Source organism: Anastrepha ludens, unplaced genomic scaffold (genome assembly GCF_028408465.1).
Source record: "Anastrepha ludens isolate Willacy unplaced genomic scaffold, idAnaLude1.1 ptg000075l, whole genome shotgun sequence".
In the NCBI taxonomy this organism is placed as follows: domain Eukaryota; kingdom Metazoa; phylum Arthropoda; class Insecta; order Diptera; family Tephritidae; genus Anastrepha; species Anastrepha ludens.
The window spans coordinates 155,001-161,803 of NW_026530041.1; the positions used below are offsets into that span (position 1 = coordinate 155,001).

The 6,803-nt window shown below is 44.7% G+C and overlaps 1 pseudogene; it reads right to left on the reverse strand.

Annotated features, from left to right (window-relative positions):
- The window catches only part of LOC128871025 (large subunit ribosomal RNA), a 9,796-nt pseudogene extending 3,247 nt beyond the window's left edge, over positions 1-6,549 (reverse strand).
- Positions 6,550-6,803: the final 254 nt, after the last annotated feature.

The window sequence follows — 6,803 nt, forward strand, 5'->3', positions numbered from 1 at the left end:
TGAAGCCGCTCAACCATAACCCTTTCCAGCACTTTTCCAAGCACCGGAAGGAGGCTGATACCACGATAAGATCGAGGATCACTCCTGATCTTATCGGGCGACTTCAAGAGTACAACAACCCTAGCAACTTTCCACTCACGTGGAAAATATCCCTCCCATATGCATTTATCATAAATGGCCTCCAAGTATTCCGGAATGAACTTCCACAAGCATTTGCACATCTCTCCGTTCAAACCATCTAAACCTGGAGACCTTTTAGACCTGACCAGGCCAAACGCATACCCCAACTCCCCAACGTCTAGTGGAGGAACAGGCACCTCTTGTGCAGGAGGAACCTGAACCTCAGCCCTTGGAAAGAACTCACCTAACAAAACATTGGCGCACTCTCTCCACGCTGTTGACACAGTGTCACCCACGCGAAGAGAGCTAGCCATCTCATTTCGACGGCCCCGACAGATCCTAAGGACCTGTCCCCAAGGGTCGTCCCTATTATCCCCCACAAATCTCCTCCACTCTTCCTCTTTCACTCTCACCAACATTTTCTTATATTCTTTCATTCCTACACTAAATTGATACCTGAGCTGGGACAGATTCTCCGAATTGGTCCGCCTGCCGCGTTGAAACAACCGCCTCAAGCGTCGGACAGACCTCCTCTTTGAATTTAACTCACTCGTCCACCATTTCACACCTTTCATTCTCACAGCCCTAGCTTTCCTAAACACTAAGTCATTCACTCCCCAGACACATTCAGATAGACGAGCAATTTGCTCATCAACCCCCAATTCCTCAAACTCACTAAGCGGTATACCCAATACCGCTTCCCTAACAGTATGTCCATATCGGTTCCAGTCAGTACACGAGGTACGCCATCGCCTCAATGGACTCCCCCCCTCTAACTGCGGGGTACGAGGAGTAACCATAATTTGTATTAAATTATGGTCACTAATTCCCCAACCCCCCCTAACGCTCCATTTACACTCGAACCTACTCGCTGCTGCCTCATTCATGAGCGTCACGTCAATGTCACTCACACCTCTAGGACCCTCAAACGTATACCACTCGCTTGGTTCGTTTGCAACGAGGAGGCTATTCGCCACAAGCCATTCGCTCATAGCCTCACCCCGATCGTGGCTCTGATATCCAGAAGTATGCCTGGATACCTTGCTGAACCACATCGGGGAAGTAGCATTCGCATCCAGACACACGATGGCAGGAATGCTACTCTCACGTAGTAGCACCGCATCTATGTACCTTAAATAGGGCTCCAGAGGCTCGTCAAACTTGCAATACAAGCTGACGACATTCATTCTGCCGAATTCCCCCTCGACACACACACATACTCCCCACTGTGATGAGTCAACTACTACACAAGAGTAGCTTGGCTCACACACAGCTACTGCGGCATTGACTCCAAGGTCCGTAAAGACCCTGAAGCCCCCAGGAAGACCTCTCACCACCCCATTGGTGGAGTATGGTTCCTGGAGCAACGCAATGCCGCAGCCCCCCTCCAACATACACGCCCCCAATTCACACATCACGGCATAAGCCCCCTGACAGTTCAGTTGATATAGCTTAACCATTAATGTCTAACGAGCGCACGGGCAACAATCGCACAGTACACCGGGCAGACAGTGGACATCATCAAATGCCCGGCTGGCTTGCCCTTAAACGCACAGTTGCGACAATGCGGGGCATTGCCACAACCCGCACTCCTGTGTCCTTCTTGCCCGCACCTTCGGCAGACATCCTTCTTGGCCCTGCATTCTGCCACCCTGTGATCGAATCCCATACATCGGAAGCAGCCGGGCGTCAGTTGGTCCGGCCGTACCCGGAAGGAAAACCACTTAACGTAGCAACGACCTGCTTCCAGGAGGGCGGACATTAGCATGTCCGTGCCCTCAAGGACAACATTCGTCACCCCATCAGGGCTGACCTTCCAAGGACGGCTGACCATCCTTACGTCCTTCTCAAGGCACCCAGGGCTGAACTCCTTGAGGTTCAAACGGAACAACTCTCCCATGAATTCATCAGGGGAGATCTCCGTGTGAACCCCCTGGACCACAACCCTAGGTCCCAGCTTCCGACGTATGCTCACATCGAGCCCCACCTCGGAAAACTTGGCATTTCTCACCAAGTTATCCCTCTCAGCAACTGATGGGGTGCGAATAATCGCACCTCCATCCTTCAACGGGCGCACCTCGTGCACCCTTACCCCCATGGAAGGCCCTACCTCCTTTACCACTTTTTTGATCACCTCTTTGGACGTAGTGGGGGTCTTACCCCTCACTACGACCGACCAGGTCTCAACTGGCTTGGGCACCGGCAACGCCGGCAACACAGGCGCAGGCGCCTGAGGTGCCGGCATCATCGCTGCACCAGCCAGCGCAGCTCCAGCCGTCCTCTGAGGTGCTCCCTCCCTCGTTATCTTCGTGGCTTCTAACCGCCCACGAAGATGGGCTATTTCCGTCACCATTTCCACAAACAGTTCCTCGAACTCCAAGGAGTATCCCAGGAGGTCTTTTGCCACACTTTTCGGGACGTCGTCCATATCTATGACGGCTCCACTAAAGGCCGTCACAATGGACTTGAAGCGCCCCATAAATTCGCCCCCAATTTTTATTCCCGAATTTTCCAGGGAAGCACCGAAATTCCTGCGGATTTTCTCCATGCGCTTCCCGGCTGGACCTAATTTATCCCCTGATTTACGCACCTTTTTCACCCCCCCCTTTTTCTCCCCCTCGGAAGCGCCCTCGCTTCCGCTTACCCCCGACTTACCTTCAGGTAACTTAGGGGCTACCTTCCCCTCGTCACTCGCCTTTACTACCGGAACTGCTGCACCTCCAGCGGTCTTCTTCCTAATACGGGGAGGGGACCGCAAAATAACCTCCTCCTCCCCCGACGTTGTCTCGTCCATCGCCGACGACGGTACAACAGAACCGATGGGAAGAGGGGTATTCGCCCTCTTCCGCATATCGCTTAATTTGGGCATCGCCCAATGCCCCACCAACTAGCTTGACGAATCCGCCGTATATCGCTCCCAAGCAACAACAAAAACAGGTCACTCTTGGGCGACAGTAAGGTACTGCAAGACAGGGATGAGTCCCGCACAGGCACGCACACAGCAACCACACCTAACGGCAAGCCAAAGCAACCGCAAGGACGTAGCCCACACCACCAGCCAAAGGTCTGGCAAAGGCCACCACCAATGCCCTGCCGGACAGAACACCGTTCCCCGCACAGGGACGGGTCGACCAATATGAAGCTAACGCCGGGCTCGACCGTAGGCCAAACGCAGCACGCTGTGAACACGGCACCTGCACAAGGTATTCAACCTTGGCGCAGCACTGTACCCACGCACAAAAATAACACCCCTTTTATCACTGCCGAAGATAGCAATATAACAGCACGCCAAACTATCGACGCACTCACTATATCCACGCCGAAAATTAACGGCACTCACAAAACCTCTAATAGTTCACAGCTATGTACAGCCACGCGCACAATTGGCGTCACTCGAATAACGGGCACACTTCCCGTATTCGCACAATGGCACTCACTAACACAGTTGCCCTTAACAGCGTACAGCTACTGTACAGCCACGCTAATCGTAGCGTCACCAAAATTCCGGTGAAACACACAACGGCACTCACTTTACACAATTCTCGGAATCACTATGCAGCTCATGTACAGCTACACTATAGCGTCACTCGATTCGCGGTAATACTCGCGGATATAGCACAAAACGAAATTGACAAAAAATTTATGCGCTCGCGACAAGGCACGTCTTCACTGCTCAACAATCACAATGAGAATGAGTAGATAGGGACAGTAGGAATCTCGTTAATCCATTCATGCGCGTCACTAATTAGATGACGAGGCATTTGGCTACCTTAAGAGAGTCATAGTTACTCCCGCCGTTTACCCGCGCTTACTTGAATTTCTTCACTTTGACATTCAGAGCACTGGGCAGAAATCACATTGTGTCAACACCCGTTAGGGCCATCACAATGCTTTGTTTTAATTAGACAGTCGGATTCCCCAAGTCCGTGCCAGTTCTGAATTGATTGTTAATTGATAATCGTTATAATTTAAAAAGAATATATATCGAATGATATAATTCCTTAAAAATTTTAGCAAGAAAGTTCCACAATTGGCTACGTAACTACTATCCGGGGAACAAGAATCGTAATTCTCTATTTACCCAGAACGAGTACATAAACCATGGTATTGCTTCCCAATCAAGCCCGACTATCTCAATCTTCAGAGCCAATCCTTATCCCGAAGTTACGGATCTAATTTGCCGACTTCCCTTACCTACATTATTCTATCGACTAGAGACTCTTCACCTTGGAGACCAGCTGCGGATATTGGTACGGCCTGTTGAGAAGTTTGCGTGACCCCACCATAAATTTTCAAGGTCCGAGGAGAAAATATCGACACAACAGTAAATGTCATGCTCTTCTAGTCCATCTACCATATCTCTCTTCGAAAGACTTCCATGGTAGTACGACTATAAAACAGAAAAGAAAACTCTTCCGATATCTCTCGACGGCTTCTTTATGGTCGTTCCTGTTGCCAGGATGAGCACAAGGCCCATTTTTAATAACAAACGGATACTCAACAGGTTACGGAATTGGAACCGTATTCCCTTTCGTTCAAAATAATTCAAGTATTTAATTATTTTTTAATATATATATATAAATTTTATTAATATTTTTTTATTAAAAACTTGAAAATTTTCGGCTTTCGCCTTGAACTTAGGACCGACTAACTCGTGATCAACCACTGTTCACACGAAACCCTTCTCCACTTCAGTCCTCCAAGGTCTCATTCGATTATTTGCTACTACCACCAAGATCTGTACCAATAGCGGCTCCATGCAGGCTTACGCCAAACACTTCTAAGCACACTATTGTACCCTCCTACTCACTAAAGTTTCAAAATTTATAAATCAATCGAAATTGTTTTATAAATCATCTACTTTAGCGGTAATGTATAGGTATACAACTTAAGCGCCATCCATTTTAAGGGCTAGTTGCTTCGGCAGGTGAGTTGTTACACACTCCTTAGCGGATTACGACTTCCATGTCCACCGTCCTGCTGTTTTAAGCAACCAACGCCTTTCATGGTATCTGCATGAGTTGTTAATTTAGGCACCGTAACATTACGTTTGGTTCATCCCACAGCGCCAGTTCTGCTTACCAAAAGTGGCCCACTGGGCACATTATATCATAACCTCAACCTTCATATCAAGAAAGGTGAGGTTCTTACCCATTTAAAGTTTGAGAATAGGTTAAAATCGTTTCGACCCTAAGGCCTCTAATCATTCGCTTTACCAGATAAGATTATTTTATATAATTTTTAAATGCACCAGCTATCCTGAGGGAAACTTCGGAGGGAACCAGCTACTAGATGGTTCGATTGGTCTTTCGCCCCTATACTCAATTCTGACAATCGATTTGCACGTCAGAACTGTTTCGGTCTTCCATCAGGGTTTCCCCTGACTTCAACCTGATCAAGTATAGTTCACCATCTTTCGGGTCACAGCATATATGCTCAAGGTACGCTCCAGTTAGAGGTATAAATAATAATAAATTATCATTATACATAACTATATGGAACGCCCCGGGATTGAATTAATTGACTATTTAAGAAAATAGACTAAAAATTAATCCCATTATATTTTTAAGTTAAGTTAATTATGCCATTAAGTTTAATATAACTCAATGACTTGCACATATGTTAGACTCCTTGGTCCGTGTTTCAAGACGGGTCCCGAAGGTATCCTGAATCTTTCGCATTGTTAATCATATAAATGCATACAAATAAATATTAATATCATAGATATTAAATTTTTTGTAAAATTCAAAAAATGAATTTTAGCATTATATATAATAAAATCTATCAACACTTTATCAAATCATTAGTATTTATTCTATGTTAATATGCTTAAAAAGCAAATTAATTTAAATAAACTTAATATCACCAATGATCTTTTGATAAATACTTTATTATGTTAATAGATTACAATGTCCTTATATGAAAAAAATGCACATTATTTTTAATTATTTAATGATGAATTTTTCATAATGGATATTCAGGTTCATCGGGCTTAACCTCTAAGCAGTTTCACGTACTATTTAACTCTCTATTCAGAGTTCTTTTCAACTTTCCCTCACGGTACTTGTTTACTATCGGTCTCATGGTTATATTTAGTTTTAGATGGAGTTTACCACCCACTTAGTGCTGCACTATCAAGCAACACGACTCTTTGGAAATATCTTTCTAGTAATCATTAACGTTATACGGGCCTGGCACCCTCTATGGGTAAATGGCCTCATTTAAGAAGGACTTAAATCGTTAATTTCTCATACTAGATATTAAGATATTCCATACACTGCATCTCACATTTGACATATAGACAAAGTGACTTAGTGCTGAACTATTTTCTTTTCGCTCGCCGCTACTAAGAAAATCCTTGTTAGTTTCTTTTCCTCCCCTCATTAATATGCTTAAATTCAGGGGGTAATCCCATATGAGTTGAGGTTGTTTTAAAATATTTTTTATCTTCTCACACAATTTAATAAATAATTATATCATCTTTTCATCTCTATTTTTCTTTTTTTCCTTTTATATAAATATATATTATAAATAATAATTATGTAAAATGAGGCAATTCTAGAATAAAAAAAAATTAATTTTTATGCTAGACATTCCTCCTTTAATTACATATATAAATTAATATTTTATATATATATAAATAATATGAAAATTTTTTAAAGAGAATACTTAGATTCAAAATT